The sequence below is a fragment of the Dermacentor albipictus genome, chromosome 5, assembly GCF_038994185.2.
Source record: "Dermacentor albipictus isolate Rhodes 1998 colony chromosome 5, USDA_Dalb.pri_finalv2, whole genome shotgun sequence".
Lineage (NCBI taxonomy): Eukaryota > Metazoa > Arthropoda > Arachnida > Ixodida > Ixodidae > Dermacentor > Dermacentor albipictus.
In genome coordinates, this window is record NC_091825.1 from 119711719 (window position 1) to 119730159 (window position 18441).

Consider the following 18441-nt stretch of genomic DNA (forward strand, 5'->3'; position numbering starts at 1 on the left):
AGAAGAATGAAATATTAATGAATCGTTACGAAATACGGCCTGAAATAAGCGTATAGGAATTGGTGAGCCGGGAGAATACTTGAAAGTGTGCAGGCGGCCCTTATACCAATCGCTTGTCAACCGCGTTGCGAGCTGCTGACGGCAGTTGTACTCGCGACAATGTTTTGGCTCACGCTGGTATCAGCAATAACGGTGCTGATGCCGATAGGAGACGAATACAGATGCCTCCGGTCATGCTGATCCGGCCGCCGTGAGGCTTGTGGTACGGGGCCAGCTTTCGCTTATTATAATATCTCATCGGTGACGACACTGAGATTCTGGTAAACGCACGCAGGCGACAAGCAATTGATATTTGAGCCCAATGAACGCTATATACGGAATCCACAAATTAGGAATACATGCGTTTGTCAGGTGCCCATATGTACTCCCTAATCCGTTGAAAGGCGTTTTTCTTTTTTGTCTATATACCTTTAAATACGATGCTGTGGGTGCAAATAACGCTGCATGGTGTTGAAGACCCGAGGACGCGTTCTCGAACGATAAACGCGCTCTGGCAGGCGGGTCGAGCAAAACTTCTCGCATCATCCAACGCGCTGTGTACTGCAACACGTCGCGCGAAAGTGACAGTATCGCCGAATGTGATAGTCCGAAAATACCGACCGTGATAATCACGGCGTTACGCATCGTGCACACAGTGGCTTCTTCGTTAACCGTAAGAACTGATTCTTTTTTTTTTCTCTCTTTCTTTTGGGCTCCCCATTCGCTAGACAAGGGTATATTGCAACGAGGTTTCTCGGCCGAAAGGCAAACAATAACTTAGCTGCGCTTTTACTCGAAGGAACTGTAGAGCGTGTTTTCTTCAGGAAGTCCCAGCTTAAGTGCATTAAGCTCTTGAAGAAACACGGTGGTAATCAAACAAAGCACTAATCCTTCTTCTTTCACGCTCGAGAAAGCGGTATCATATATAGCATATTCGCTAGCAATACCGTTCCTGAACTGCTGAACAGTTTCAGTTATTACATTGAAAAATAAAGGAATATAGAAAGATTGAATTAATGTATGGACCTTGCTTTATCTTATCTATAGTGTGTATAGTGTAAGTACTTCTGCCTTCCCTATTGGAATGGCCATGGCAACAGCCCCACGTGCGACACATGCAGTTGTAAAGAGCCGCTCACACAAATTAACCGAGCCTCCCCGCTCTGTAGTGCCGATAGGCAAGTGATGTGCAGAGTGCTGAACCGATTGAACAATCGTGCACTATCGAAACTGAAAGCTCTAGGCCAGTTCTCCCAAAGAACATCCGCGCGGAAGGCCTTATTCGAGCTACTAAGATTCCCGCGGCCTACGGGGCTTCACGATAGACTTTAAGAAGGCCACTCATTACCTCTCTATAGTGTACGTGGTTGTTTGTTCGTCTCTCTCTCGATCTCTTTATACCCCCTGCAGGGAAGCCAACCGGAACTACCTCTGGCTAACATCCCTGCCTTTTCCTTGCATAATTTCTCTCTCTCTTTTACTTTCTGCTGTAGAATCAAAGTCCCGCGTATTTAAAAAAAAAAAGGGGGCCACCCGAAAGCTCACTTTCGGGTCGCAGCAGTGGCTCGTGCTCTCAAAGAGGCCCTCAATTCAAACAACCTAACCCCACAAAGGGCACATGCTGTTCAACTCCAAGAAAATTGGAACGAGTTGTTCGTCTTTGTTTCTTGCCTTGAAGTGCTCGCTCGTACCAAACAAGCAATGAAACTTTTTGTTCTTTTCTTTTTTGTTATTTATTGCTTTTCTGAACCGCGTCCACAACTGAAACTTCGCTCGAGCCTATCAAAACCCCCTGTACTATGGGCTTTGTGGTAAGCTTCCCGTGCATAAACCATACATTTAGGGTGTCAAAGCCAGCACGTCAAACACAGACCAACTTTAGATATCTTCAGGAGTTCGCATCAAAGACAGTGAAGCTTTATAAGCTAGTTCTCACATCATTTGGCAGCAGAGACGAAATGGCTGGGGAAAAAAAAAAGAAAATGGAAAGCTTTGGAGTGGCGGAGAACGGTTTTTTGTTTTATTTTTTCAGCACTATGAAAGTGCAAAAAAAAAACAAAAAGCACATTAAAATTTCCGCCATGCGGTTATACTAGACATTCTCTGATGTGTAACATACGATTTTAGAAGCGACGTCCACGACAAGAAAACGGCAGGCAGCACAGTTTTCAAGCGCCTTCGTCATACGCTTCTGCAGTTCCATTTGAAAGCATATAGCTTGTAGCTTTCAAATGCTGCTGATTGCAGGACGCCTTTGGGTTTGGGTCCCCGACTGGAGTCTGGGACTACCGCGAAGCGTGTGGAACCGTCAACCCGGTGGCAAGGCGTTTGCACTATAATCAGCTGCTGACACTTAGTTATAGGTTCTATAGGTGTATATATAGGCTGCTGCAGGTACCTTCATCTGCCACTTGTGAAAGAAGCTGGCCGGTGTTTGGAAATGTTCGTGACAAAGCTTCGCGACAGGCTCAGCCAAGTAAACGAATGTTCTAAAGGTACCGTCCACGTACAATCGAAATTTGAGTCTAGAAGCAGCTGTGATAAATTTGAATGCGAGTGTGTCCATGCGAGAGTGGCTCGGACACTGAGTGACTTTCTTTTTCTTTCTTTGTCATTTATTATCAGATTGGCAATCTTTCGTAGAAGAGAACAAAGTGTTCATTTTATTGTCTTCGCTTTCTCTGCGTAATTATCGCGTGTATTTGAGGACAATTATTCTTTAATTGCTGGTATAATAAATAAAGCTATATGTATTGGAGTTTCAATTTTGTCAGTGCTTCCAAAATTTCACAAGGAAACATGAAAATAACTTTTTTTTTCTTGCATACCGCTCAACATTTTCGGAAATTTTGCATCGCTATTCGGTATTGTCCTATAGTCGTCTGCGTCGACACTGCCCGAAATCTACCTGAGAGTTTTTACAAAAGCTTCACTTTATCCGGCGTAGCTGCTTCGCAGTATCCGAGCCTAGCTTCTCAAGCGCTTCGCTATATCCGAGCTTAGCACTCCGTTATAAGCTACGGGTGTCGCAGCATTCTTCGCCGTTTCTACACCGACGCCGGCGTGCGGCTGCACGTTCACACCGGTGCCCTTGACGCAGGCTCCGTTGATGGCTGCTATGTTTACCGACATTCCACACCGAACACGCCGTCAGCCTCTATATACGGCCGCCGCACGAAAAGCGTCGTGGAACTCCCCTTTAGGTGTAAAATTACTCCTAGGGATTTGCGGGCTTGACGTGCACCTCGCGAATGACACTGCACCCGCATGGAACACGTGACGGGGGCGATTGTATATTCGTACGTGCACAGTCACTATAATTACCGTGCTGTTCCTCGGTATCGCGATGTCGCTTCAATCAAGCGAGCGAAAGTTTGTAATACAGCAGACAGACAGAAAGACGTTGACTTGGAGGCATAACGGAAAATGTTAAATAGCTCCACCAAGAGGTGTTATGTAAGTTTAGGAAATAACGGTATAACGTAACCACGGCACAAAGGGTCCCTCTAACAGTGTAACCGCGGTACCGTTTTTTTAGCGATCCATTCCACTTTTCGTTCTTCATTTTTTACCACACATCGCACGTATACCGGCTGGTATCACGGTGGCGCGGCGGCGGTTCCCGATCGCCATTCATGAATGGGGAGAAGAACGGCAATGGAACGCGACAAAATACGGCTCCAGCGCCAGTTCAGTGTAAGCTTTCGCTTTCCTCGATCCTATTCCTTTCTTATCATACATTGTTTACGTGTTCTTTTCTTTTATTCCTTTTTTTAACACAAACGTCTTCTCTGCCAAGCTTCACTGGAAATATGTCCCGTGTACCTACGTCACGCAGTCGGTCGGCATCACGCAAATTTCCCTGCATTCCAGCTGCTGGTGCGACGCCGAGCAAGTAATTGTAATTGTTGCCCATCTTTGCGTGTTTTTAATTTTCCACGAGAAACAATGTAATAAAAGGCGCGCGCAAGCGATGCGTTTCATGGCTGCTGTTCACACCTATAATGAACAGATGGGGAGTGCACGGAATATCTAAAGCAAAACCAAACGACTGGCCAGAATGACTTTCAGGGCTGTGTTTTACTGTGCGTAAAGGCAGGTGCCACTAAATTTGACTCCATGGCGGCAAACTCTGTATCTCTCGGTATGCTCTGACGTGCTAAAATACTGCATATTTACGGACTTGTAAATGTGCCAATAAGGGTGCCCAATTGCTTCTCTATAATACACATTTCACTTTCGTGCTACGACCGATTCATCTGAAAGAGGTATCTAATAATATCTTTCTTGCTTATTTCTCCGCCGTGAACGCAAGCGGAACTCCTCTTCGACCACCGACGAAGCTTTGTGAGGACGAATGGAATCGTGACATTATCCTATATGTTGTGCAAATGAGGCTGCTTTTCGTAAAGATCCATTAACATTTTCCAATCTTTTTCTGATCACTTGTCGCGCCCAGCGGGCTGAGACGTACGTGCATGCGAACAACGAGGGGCGAAAAGAAGGCGCAGTGAAATGGATCGTGTGCAACATACAGCCCAGTGTTGCCTTCCTTGGAAGTGACGTGGAATATTAGGGCACTGACGTTGACTGCGAGATTCGGGCGAGGGGATTCGATCCGACTTAGCGGGTGCGGAAGCAGCGGGCCCGACAGTTCACGGCAGCGATAGCAAGACTGAAGAACTCGAAATTGCCACTGCCCTGCCATTTCTCACAGCGGCAGCGGTCTATAGATTGAAAAATCGTTTATTAATTTCAGGCGCACTTGAAAGTGGTCCTGCTATAGACGCGGATTTTTGAAAGTATTTTCCTGGCTTTCTTTGTAGGGTATACACGCGGAAAAAAACATCGCAATTGAGGACTCTGCTAATAAGCAGCAAGTTGACAATTGTCGGCTCGGCCGTTTTCGATAGAACGAGATACAACTTTCTCGTTGTATTTTCCTGTGAAGGGGTAGGTTTATCTCGCATATTTAGATACGTGGGAACGGAGAAGTCGTTTTTCTTGGTAAACACTGCAGCGATCGTGATGTGGTTTGTTGCATTTAAAATATTAACTTGAAAACTAGTAAATTCAGGAAGCGGATTTTTAGTTTACGCCATAAATATTTATAGAAAAACACTTAAAACTTAGAACGTTTCACTAACATTATGTATTAAGTTTACAAAGTGCAAAAGAAGGATGTTGTAAGTTGTAGATGACAATACACCTAAAGAGGAAAATATTGATGCATTATACATTGCTCTAAAATGTGTTACTAATTTGCAACTACGACTTTTGGAAAACCTTCGTAAGGATTGGGACACATTTTCACGTAAAGATCGAATTCATGCATCAAGCTTGTCCGATTGTGATGCTCTAACAAATGCAATTGACAGAACTGCGACATCTGTTTTGAGTTTAGAATTACAGGCGTCTAAACTTCGTGCTTCGATTTTTTTCTTAAGCTGACCAGTTTTCGACAATTTTCGTAAAGGAAATCGAGTCATAAAATCAACATTCTGCTTCCTAGAGCTGCCAGAATTTCAACTTTCTCTCTCTATAGTGCAAAAAGAAAATCATTCAGATAGTTTAACGCTTGTCTCATAAAAGTACTTGTGCGTTTTACGTGTATCTGAATATTGAAGTTGGCGTTAGCGCCAAACTAAAACATTCTTCTAAACACAAATGCTGTAATGTTCAGTAACTAATCTTGAATAAGTACGATATTATGAGGATGTAGGAAAAATAAATGGTAATTGCTTGAAACACAGGGTAAGAAATGTGTATTTTAGTCGCGTTTAGCTTTAACGCGCTCCGACACATTCCTCAAACCTTGGCTAGAGTTAGCTCAGACACCCTCCACAAACTTGATATGTCCCTGTCTCGTCCACGGTTTGAAAAAACAACAGTGTAATAACAGTACAATAGGGAAATGGGCTGAACTATGCGAAGTTACATGGAAATGAATACGAAGTCATATGAAGAAATGAACGGTGACATTTAAAAGTGCACTGGTGTCCATCACGCAGAAAGGTCAACAGGTCAATCAAAGCCAAGACCGGACAGCTTAGTGTCCAACCTGTGGTTTTTTACATCCACTCACTGCCAAGCGGAATTCATGTGTACTGTGCACAGAGAGAAATAGACAAAGCTTTCCTCTTGAGGCTAAAGGACGAGAGATCGAAAAATGTAAAGGAGAATTTAAAAAAAGTTTTAACTGCCACTCAAAACAGCGATAGCTGGCCTGGTGACAAGGCCGAGCAGCAATGGCACGATGACGACTATTGATGACAAAGACAGCGACGACGATCACAGCTTTCTACAACGATTACAGTAAGTACACTGGAGATCCTAAATCGAAATTCCACTCAGAATTGATTTTTTTTCTCTCTAAAATGCAACTAATTGTATCCAAATCAGTCCAGCGGTTGCTTTGTATAAAACGTTTCTGCGTTTTACATGTATTTGAACAGGCACGGAATCGGAGTTTGGCCCCGATCTAAAGCTTTGTCTTAAAGAGTCTTCCTTCCAAAGCATTCGATGGCATCTCGTTACGTTTGTCTGCGCTATTGCGTTTGCTAAAGTAGAGCGGCATACTGAGGTATCCTCATCGTTCGGGTTACGTGTCATGGGGACTGTATACAGCAAGCCGCAACAAGGGAGTGAAGTTAAAAGCTATAGAACACTTTAGGAAAGAAAAAGAAAGCGGCTACGACAAGAGCGTAGTTGTGAATAACCGTACTATCACGTCACTATCCGCTCTGAAAAATAGGAGTATATCTGCTCTTAACGGTTTCCTTTGCGCTCGTCTAGATACCTTTCCGGAGCTTCTGGAAAGAGGCTGAAATTACCTGCGTAAGAATTTGAGACGTCGAGGTACCTGATTAAAAATATTCTCTTTTATTTTATTTTTTATTATTCCTTTTAGGGTACATGTTGCAACTGTATAGGGCCTAATTCACAAAGCTCCTCGTTCGTATAAGCGTTCCTTGCCATTGGCTGGTCGCCTCCGCTAACATTATGTCCAGCGTCAGGATTGGCTGGAACTTGCTCTTACGAACAATTCTATATTGTAAGAATTTTCTTTTTTTTTTTGTGAATTCGGAAGCTTGAAGCCCAGCAGTGTACAGCGACGTCACGCTTGCTTACTGATAATCGTACATAAGACCACTTTCCATCCATATATACACCCGCGCGTAAAGTGTTGAACGAAAATACGATGGACGTTCCTGTTAACATTTTCGAAAAAGCGTACGTCCCTCAGTATACAGGGACGGTATAACTGGAACGCCTATTGAACGTTTTAGCAGATTTTGGGGACAGGTAGCGTCTCGAATGTAGTTGTGGTCTTGTCGGTGGTATAGGCAGACGGGACATCACGTACTACTTCTATAGGTACCAATTTCGCGATTGCAATATGGGGCCCAAGTAGAGTGATTAAAAAAAACAATTACTGAACGATTTAATTAGCCCCCTCATTGATATTTGTAGTGCAAATAATGTCCGTCTCTTCAAGCGATCCACCTGAACAGCCCTAATTTCTCTATACGCTCCGCGCGATTTTTCGAGAGAGAGAGAGAGAGAGAGAGAGAGAGAGAGAGAGAGAGAGAGAGAGAGAGAGGATGTAAGGAAGGCAGGTATGTTAACGAGAAGTCTGTACTAAATATACACACCCAGTATATGTGTTTCCTTCAAAAGACCACGCTTGCAACCAGGCAATGTTTCACAACGCAACCGATGAATGAATCTGCCTGAGCACGGGTCACTGTTACGTAGGCTAAATCGACGTTTCGAATAGTCCACGTCACGGCGAGCGGCGACATCTCGAGAGAATAAATACACAGCAAATTATAGGGGTTACCTCTGTGCGGTACGCTCTCCTTCTACGTTTCCACCAAAGCGCGAAGTTCTTGTTTCCAAAAGTCCGCTTCTTCTCCTTCTTCTTTTTTTTTTTTTTTGAGATCTCCGAATTTCGAAAACGCGAGACAATACCCGCAACGACCGTCTTCGTGTTAAGTTTACACACACGCGCGCGCGCGCGATCAACACAAAAATAAAACGAGACAAAACAAAGGCAGGTGCGTCCATTATAGCTCGAACCACACGGTGATGTGTTTCTCGACTGCACTGAAATTACCTGCGTAGAAAGACTTATTCGTTCCTTTATTAGATATGCATGACACGCCACGCGGAAGCTCTCTGGATGAGTCAGAGCGCCATGCTTTTAGACGAGTGCGTTTGAGAGACCAGTTGATTGAGGCTATGTATACCTTCAGCAAACGAGGAACGTCGTGTGCGCTTCTTGCACAATTTCACAGCCGTTGCGTCGCAAGCCAGGCCACTGACTTACCATCTCACAGCGCACCATCTGCTATGGAAACGTCCTGCCTATCCTCACTGCGAAGAATTTTTCTCTCTGGGCTACGGAGTTCAGTCATCACGCTAAACATCTGGATTCTTCCAAGAATTGACAGCTGAGCACCGCAATGCTATATAGCACAGCTTGATGCTCTATCTATTAAGGAGCGAAACAATTCACCTAGGGAATCTAGGCACCTCCTCGGAAAGACCACCAGGGTTGCCTTTCAATATATGTAGATTTTTCTTTTTTTTTTCAAATAATAAACGTTTTTCTCTTTCGCTCTTCGGTAATCCAAGTAATCTGTCAAAATGTCCTTGAATGAAGAGTTACTTGCCAAGCTTTCGACGATTCTAAATAAATAAAAAAAAAATTGTACGACAGTAATCATTTGCGGTTTCGCTAAGAAGCTAAGGGGCTGAATTTTGTGAGGATTGTTTTCAAATGTTTCTTTCTTTGAATTTCGTTTTTTAATGTGTCCGTTGTAAACGGCAATGTATATCGCAGCGTCGCGCTCTCTCAAAACTCGGGGCTAAAGGTGTTCCAAGAATGTTTGAGGCGCTTCCTGCGTATACTGACACCCTTCGAAGTGAATAAGGGAGTAAATTGGCCTGTAACTAACACCCCAACGCCCAGAAAGGGGTTAAGTGTGTGAGTTACAGACATATTTACACCCTTGTATACACCCTTGTAGAGAGAGAGAGAGAGGGAGAGAGAGAGAGTTCGTGCGCGATCATTGTCATGGTGGTGCCCCGCAAGCGCGTGACGGTAAGCGCGAAGCACGCTTAGTTCTTGGGCATGCCTCATCGCGGGAAGATGTACTCCTTTCCGTTCATCCTTGAAAGAAGCCCGAACTGAAACAGTATACTTCTTGTTCCTACTTCTTCTTCTTCTTCTTCTTCTTCTTCTTCTTCTTCTTCTTCTTCTTCTTCTTCTTCTTCTTATTATTATTATTATTATTATTATTATTATTATTATTATTATTATTATTATTATTAATAGTCGTGTGTACAAAAGAGCGTTCTCCTTTACGCGAATGTATGTCCCCCTCCACACAGGGGAGGTGATCTATTTTTCCGTAAAGAGGCGCCTTCGCATATCTTCAATTGCAGTAGTATCGAATGACTCTGGCATAACGAACGAGTGTGGATGCTGCGACGTTGCACGGCGTCCGTTTAACGGCGTGCGTTACAAACCACATTATCAGCTCTTTTTCGAAATACTCGCATCGTCCTTGCAATTGCATCAGGTGTATGACCACCCTTGATTACAGTTGCCGTCTTTAATTACATGTTTCCAGTATCGGGCCAGTTTGACTCATCCAGACAGCCGTCCGCGCAGAGTGGGGAAGAAGAAGAACCAGAGAAAAATTTCGCTTTAAAATTAAAAGAACCCCTCAACAAAACACGGGCCCTGCAGGGCCCGCAATCACAACACTTCCAATTACGCAGATGCTGTGCGTGACCAGCCTGCGCGATGATCGTGTCATGGTCGCGTCACTCGCTGTCATGACTGCACAGAGGGTGCCCGAGTGCTGGCCACTAAGCGACTGGTCTTGCATAAAAAAAAGAAAGTATTTTGGAGGAACACGCACACCGAAGTATGTGTATCAGACGCACGCCTTGTCCGTGTTTCGGACGTTTGTACCTTATAGACCACGCTGAGAAACAAACTGCTCAGCCTTTTGCTTCTTTGTTTCTGGACAATGAACAGAGCATCGATGATGCGTTTGCGATGCGGAGAAGCCCTCGCTACGCGAAGGTGAAGAACAGCTGTCATGCTGATCCGTAAGCAGGGGCAAGGGCTACGCGGTTATACGATACCCACAAAAATTATCGCTGCGGCAATATATTGTTCAGTACAACTATAATACCGTATATCTCATTATACGCATATCCCAAGATACACTATGATATCTTTAAACTACGTATTATAGGTCAGGAATGCGCTTGAGTCACGCGCAAAAAAAAAAAAGTAAATACTTCAGTATGGCCGCCGCTGTCCCCATAAAACCCCTCCCGGAAATATTTCCTCGGTATCTACGACCCTGGCGTCATGGATTAACATTGCGCTGTAGACGTCAGCGAATAACATGTCTGTACTCTTTAGTCGCATATCGCCACTTCCTTTTGCTTCGAGTTTCTTCAAGTTTGGCACGCAACGACTCTGAATATGAGAAGAGACGGTATTCACGAGGAATCATGAGCGGGAAACACGTGAACGCGTGATACCTCACAAAAGAATGCAAAGTGGTCTTCCCGTCCGTTGGTCCGCAAGTCGGCTCCACCGCAGTCGCGCTGTCCGGCTGTCTTGCGGGAAAGTTGGCTTATCCATTTGAAACATGGTCATTCTTATACTAACACGTGTTCGCTATATAGAAACCAGCCTCCCGTAGGGTTAACATCGTTGTCAAAGGTGAGGGCATGCATTGCTTATTTTAATTAAAGAGGCAATAAACACCAAGCCTGTTTAGCCTGGTGTGTATTATTTCGCGACTCGTTCGCATTCATTCGGCGGGAAAATGTTTATCATTACTGGCGAAAATGATGACTCAACTTCCAACTTAATAAAAAAAAATTATCATGTCGAACTGTACGTCTTTTGGTATACGTCGGTGTGAAGTCAAGAATTTTTTGGCGCTTTCTTCTGCTTGCGGCGTTTCCGCAAAATAAATGTTCCCCGGAATTATATAGGAGGTTGGTGGTGGTGGTGGTGGTGGTGGTGGTGATGATGTTGAAGCAGGCGGGGTTAGCCTGGCATACATAGCCGGCAGTTGTTCCGCCTGATCCTCCTTCCAGTTAAGATCAGGGGTGTGTCACCAGCTGTCGATGAGCCCCGTGTCTCGCAGGAAGGCTATCAGCAGTCGTTGCGCTCTCTTCCTGAATGCCGCGGGCCCTCCGGGGAAAACAACGTCCTCAAAGGTCCTGTACGTGAGACCGCTTTTTTGTAGCTTGTCGACCATCGCTTTTCTTTCTGTGTCAAACTGCGGGCATAGCCAAATGAAATGTTCGATGTCGCCAATGTCACCACAAAAAGCACATAGTGGGGAAGCGCGAAGCCCAGTCTTGAATAACCAAGCTGGGGTGTACGCGGAGTCGGTCCTGATGCGGTATAAAAGCGTCGCTTGTTCGCGTGTAAATCCATGAGTCACACAGGGTTCGTGTGGATTCTTGTGCATCTCTCTAAAGTGAAGGCGGATTGCACCCTTAGAGTTGTGGAGGTTCTCTCCTTGCTCCCTTTAGAATTTAATGCACTCTTCTTCGATGCACAATAAACTGCATCCCAGTGGACGCTGTCAAAAGCTATGGCGTATCGCGCGCGGTTTCTGTGGCTTCTGCAATGTGCCGTCGCGCCGCTCGTATTTTGTCGCTTCGTCTTTTTTCTTTTTTCTGGCTTACCAAAACACCTCGCACGGCATGAGTGGCTGTGTATTGGTGGAGTTCAAATACGCGCCCCTGCAACGGGCTCCCTCCGAGTTCTAAAAACTGATCTCGAAGGCCATGATTGTTCTCACTGTATGCACCGGAAGTAATTGCAGAGCCGGAGTCACGTCATATAGACGCCGTGTCTCGAACACCACGTATACGGCTATAGCGCGCAAGCGTAATTTACTAACACATGCAGAGCCGAATAAATCGTTGGAGTCGGTCTTCCGCTCAGCTTTTCTTTTTGTATTAGTAACCGACATATATACCTAAAGGAAAAAGCAAATTGAGTTATGAAAGTAAACGCTCTACAGTTGCCAACTAATCTCGTGTTTTCTTCTTCAACAACAACAACAACAACAACAACAACAAAAACAACAATACTGGTTTATGTCAACAGAAGAGTGGCCTACCCCGGCGATCTCCAATTACATTTATTGCATCAGTTGGCTTCACCTATATGTCTGCAGATTCCCCAAATTTCACCGCTCTAGGCCTAATTATCAGTGGTCCTCGACTGCGCTTCCCTTTGCTTGAAACCCGTTCTGTTACCCGCTATTTGCTATACGCATTGCATTTGCTCCATTTGCTCTTCGTAAAATCTCGACTCAAATATCGTATACGTACCCCCTATTGGCTATCCAATCCGTGCCGCCGTCTTAACTGTCTCTTAAAGTCACGGCTATCATTCTTGCGTTCCATGTTTCGTTGCGCGGTTCTGAGCTACATCTCAAGTTCTCTTCGGCATCGCACCAAGTTTCTGCCCCATAGGTTGGTACTCCTGGAATGGAATGACGTGGAGTAGAATGTAATAGTTCTGCGGAAACCCGCAAGGTGGAGACAAGAAACTAAATAAAGAGAAAATCAGAGATCCACTCGTTCGCAGCAACTGCTACAAAGGAAGCCCTCGAAAGAAAAGCCTCGCAGTTGAAGAAAAAATTCGTCCTGGTCCGGGACCATGCAGGACGAATTGTGACGAAAGTATAGTAGAGTTATATACAATATCTGGGGGCCGAATGCGCAGAGCCTTTCATACGCAAGCTGGCCGTCTTCGGTAACTAATACACGTTCGTCAGCAAAATTAGCTTCTAGATGCTCTTTAGAAGCAGTTAAAGCATGAGAGTTTTTCATCTGAATACGGGACCTGGGGCCAAATTGATCTCGTTCGCAAATGCTATTTGCCGTTGGCCGGTCGCCTTCTCTAATCACATGCCCACTATCACCTTTGGCTGCAATTTTCTCTTACGAACAACTTCAACGCAAGATCCTTCTGGTTCCATGTAGAATCACATCCAACGAGCAACAAACACTCGCTCAAAGTGCATATGGGACCGCTGCTGTGTTTTTGCTTCTGGCATAAATGACCAGACCCAGCGGAAGGACGTCGCAGAAAAAGTTGTCAAGGTAAAAAATTGTGAGAAGTAGAGGGCAGGTGCTTCGAGAGGGAGGAGGAAAGGGGAGGAAGAGAGACGTTTGGGAGGTTCGCAGTCCCCTTGACGCCGACGCCATTTTTTTTCTTCATTTTTTGCGCCAGACGCGGACATCGTTCGTAATTAAAAGAAAGAGAAAAAATAAAAATGACGAGAGGTAAACTACACGGAAGAACCGAGACGAGGAGAGGCGAGCGAATGCGAGTGTGGGAGGACGAGAGAGAGAGAGGGAGAGTGCAATGGCGCCGCCACTTACCGGGCAATTTGCTCCCGCGTACGTGACGAGCACGCAGAGACGCCACCGTCATCGTCGTCATCATCGGTGCGTCGCCCACGGGACACCCTCGCAACGTTATCGGGCCTTCAGTATATTTTTTTTTAGGAAGCACGCGCGCGCGCATCTCCCGTGGTCACATTCCCCTTGCCCTCGATTCCGCTCTCTGTCTCCTTAGCCTTGTGGTCGAAGAGCAGGAGTGGAAACCATGCGCACACTACACTACAAACTCGCGCGCACAGCAGTCCGAAGAGGGCTGCAGCATGGGGCCACAGCACGGCCCCGTTTCCAGATGGAAAAAAAATATATATAGAATGAACAAATATACTTGTGTGTATGACGCAGAATATACACTAACTGCGTCCAATTATATTCGGTTGAATTTAAGACTGCGTTCTTCCGCAGACCATCGATATGTTTCTTTTGTGCATCCTGAATATCTGTTAATCGAAGTCGATCAAACCGCGTGTGCAATAGCGCACACGTTGGGGTAAAGTTTGATCGTAGGTCCACTAAGCGTTTGAACTTCACAAAAGAATACGTTCCGAAGGAATGAGACAAGAGTACGGCTTCACGAAGGGCTCCTGTGGGCAGGCGCCACGGCATAGAGCTTGAAAGTGTAGTACCTCTCTCTCTCTTGCTTTCTCCCTCTCTGCGTTCAATATAGAGGGCATGGCGGCGTACTGCACGCAACAAGGTCACGAGAGTGTGTGCGCTCGAGGAGGAAAGGTTAGGCAGCGAAAATTGCGCGGACGTCCGCCCGTCACGCTCGCCAGGCAGGCAGCGAGCGCGCGTGATTGCGCTCGAATGCGCCTGGGAAGGACGGCATACGCTGATGGGAGCCGCATACACGCGCATATATAGTTATATACAATGGCGAAGGCCCGTTTTCGCTTTTTCGTCCATTTAGATTCGCGGCGGGCAGCCACTTGGGTCCATTCTGTAATTGAGGGGGCCGTGTAGTACGAGGTCACGTGATGAGCCTTATCTGACATGTAGCATTTATCTTTGGAGCGCATACCTCCGAGTCGGCCTGCCCTCAAGAGGACGAACGGGTATGTGTACGGCTAGGAGGCAACCTTCGTATCGAACAGCAGTGAATACTGGATAGTCCTGCTTATTAAGCTAGCTTTATGTAGTACAGTTAGCGCTTGGCAGTTGAACCTTGCAATGTGAAGAAGCCGGCGTCAAACTGTACTTGTTGCCAGCATGTACAATCACTCAATCAATTAATTAATTATCGAGTCATTAATTACACTTAATATGATGAAAGCAAGTAAGATTACCCACGTCCTGCTTGTTGACACGGTGTACAGTATATCTGTCCATATAGTTGCAAAACAAAAACAAAAACAAAAGAACAAAGGGTGTGGCTGAACCCTTCTCCACATCGCGCCCTGAAGCCTCAACAAAGCTTTCGCAGGAGGCGAAATACATTCGCTTTGACAAACAAGAAGAAATACAGAAAGGTTAATGGAAAAGGCGGCGGACATCGTAACTCTCTCTTGCGTTACAATGGCGCTCGGCAGTTATGGAACTTTTGAAAGACGAGCTTACGTCGTGGGTTCGATTCTCGACCGGGGCAGGAATCGTTCGTTGGCGAGAGGTGCGTACCGTTCGTAAGAACTACTCTTCCATGTGCCTTTCTCTCTCTCTCTCTCTGTCTGTCTCTCTCTATCGTTAATATGTCCAACATCACGATTGACTATAGCTACCAGCAGCTCTTACGTATGCAGTTCTGGCGTATGAACTTCTCTGCGAATACGAGCCCTTACTTTTTAAGGCTGGGGATTTCTGAAAGTACATTAATTTTTCTTTCTTTCTGTTTCTCTTTCGTCTTTTACTCCGTGCGGGTTCGTTACCACGACGTTAAGGTCAACCGGCTATTTTGTAGCGAATCATTTGAAACTTACGCCGCTTAGTAAACGGGCGACAACGCTTATCACTAAAGATAAGCGAAGCCGTACGCTCGGCATTCAACTCCTCCGCCACAGCCATGCGTGGATGAAGTATATGCAATGCTATGGCACGTTATCAATATGAACGAATTTCATGCGTTCACGACCCATCACTCCCGGTATACGCTATATAAATATATACATATCTAATGTACCGCCTCTCTCTATATATATCTACTTTACGAGGTGCGTGGCAGAAGGCTCCACTTGACCTGAAACAGATAGACACATACTACAATACGACCGTATATATATATATCTTCAGCAAACCTGCACGGTCCACTTCGAGCACTGCCGAAAGATGGTGTTCACGTCGCAGACGTTACACGAGGAGGTTATATACGGACACCACTCGAGAGATACGAAATGAGCGACACATTCGGATGGCGCCGCATATCCTTTTACGAAGTGTGCAAGAGGAGGAGGAGGAGGAGGACAGCGAGCGGTTTTACAGCGACCTCGGTCATTTGTCAGGGCGCGCGGCGCTAATGTACTTCTTGTGTCCGCCTCCTTCGGAAAGCTCGCGCGTCGCGTCGCGTCGCGACGGCGTCGTCCGTCCGCGCGACGACCGGAGTGGAGACGCGGCGACGCGTCGTCCACTCGGCTCCTGCGACGATAAGGCATGGCGCCTGCGGCATTTAAGGCCGATAGCGCGATCCGCGTGCACACACACACGCGCGCACACACACACGCACTCGCGCGCGCGCGCACGCACGCACACACACACACACACACACACACACACACACACACACACACACACACACACACATACCACACACACCATACATACATACATACATACATACATACATACATACATACATACATACATACATACATACATACATACATACATACATACATACATACATACATACATACATACATACATACATACATACATACATACATGTTCCAGTCTCACGCGGTTTCTATATATACAGGCGTAGGCGCGCGCGCCGGTGTTTCTATTTGGACGTACAACTTTTCGGTGAGCGGCGCGCTGCGTATTAGAGCACTGGGATGCAAAATATAAAACGCTGTCGCGCGCGCATGCGCCATATACGTGATGGTGTGCTGTTATAGAGCGTTATATATATGCGATCGCTCTTATGAGCACGCCGAACCACATGAAGCGCTTTGTCACGCGCCAAATCCCAGTGCACCACCCTTGGCATCCAGAACTAAAGCCTAACGGGCCCTGAGTACTGAAAGCATCGGGTGTACAAGCACGGACGCATGCGACAGCGCACTGCAGCATCGTGTAATCGCGCTGTGTGGCCATTCTTAATTAAGCGCCGAACCACATGAAGCGTTTTCCCCCGCGCCAAAGAGCCGGCGCGCCAACATTTTGCATCCATGCAGAACTATAGCCAAACGGGCGCTGCGTATAGTGAGAGCACAGAGAGTACCACATTCGCAAACACTGTCACACGTATGAGCGCTAATTATGTATGGGTTCCTGCTACTTCCGACACGTTATGTTACAAGGTCATTCTTATAAGCCTCGACCATATGCATTCTCGCTCGCGCAAATGCGAATGGAGCGCAGCCCTGGATATATCCGGAGCTACAGACTAGACAGGCGCGGCGCATTAAGAGCACGGCGCTGTATACAGACATAAACATTGCTGCACGTGCTGCACGCTGCAGCGTTAAGCACGATGAGGTCGTGCGTGGTTTTATATAGCAAAAGCGCGGTTAGTACTGCAGTTTCTATATGTAAGCGCGCCGACCACACGATGCGGTTCTCACGCGCCTAAGCGCATTCGCGTCGGCCTTTGCATCTGTATAGAGCCAGGGGATGCGAAGCAGGGCAGCTGCCCCACCATGAAATTTCTTTGTTAGTATGCGGCCTTCCCACCCCGCTCCCCCCTTTCTCCCCTTCCTTTTACCCGGTCAAGATCTTGTCCCCCCCCCCCCCCCCCCTCCAACCGAAAAAAATTCATGGCTACGCCACTGTGTAGAACCACCTATAGACAGACAAAGGGGCACTGCGTTTTGATAGCACTGAGCTGGAAGATATAATTACTGCCACACGCGGCAACGTTAAGCAGTACGCGATCGTGCTATAGTTTTTTTTATTACCTCCGAGACAGCCATGGCAGACAAGCATTAAAAAAAAAAAAGCATTTTACACCCTTTTGAGCGCATATTTGTCCTATACAACAAATCGTCATCTGCCTCGCTTGCGTTTCCTGTGTTAAAAACTCCATGTCCGCTGTAATTTTCTATCAAGACAGATGTGTCACGCTGATGACCTGCACGGCTTTCGTCACCTTTGAGTACCTGAAGCGCGGCGCGGCGTTAAAGAAAAAAAAAAGGCGTGCGAGATAGATAGAAGGTCATTGTTATGGGACAAAAGTATACACCCCAAAGCTGGTAAGCTCTTTTAAGAGTGTATGCACAAATTGACAATGCAAATACGTGTTGGTGGAAGTGCTTGCGGACATTATTAAGCTTTGATTATAGGTCGCGTAGCGATAAGCGGCACGGTCGAGACACCCCGCGTGAGTGAAGAAATACTCTTGCTCTTCCATATATACATGCCTTGATATTTACCCCGTCTTCTATAGACGATAGAACTACGCGAGCGAATCGAACGCTTGTCTGGTGTTTTGTGTTGCCTCGTGGTGGCTCTCTCACGTATTTCGTTCTTCACGGATGTACAGCGATCATGCATCATTGGCTATGTTTAACTGCACTCACTCAGGATGCCGTTTGTTCGATCTTCTCGACAGTTCGGTTCACGAAGAAGCGAAAAAGAAAAAAGAACATCAAATGATGCACTGCTGGCTTCGATCGTTACCACCGAACCTCACTAAACAAGACAGACACATACTATAGTTCATATATAGTCCAGGAAGTATAGGTTTGGAAGCATGTTGAAAAGTGTGTGTACGCTATGCTAAACGTGATATACACAACAACGGAGACACGAAGACTCGATCGCTGTTTCTCCATTAGAGAG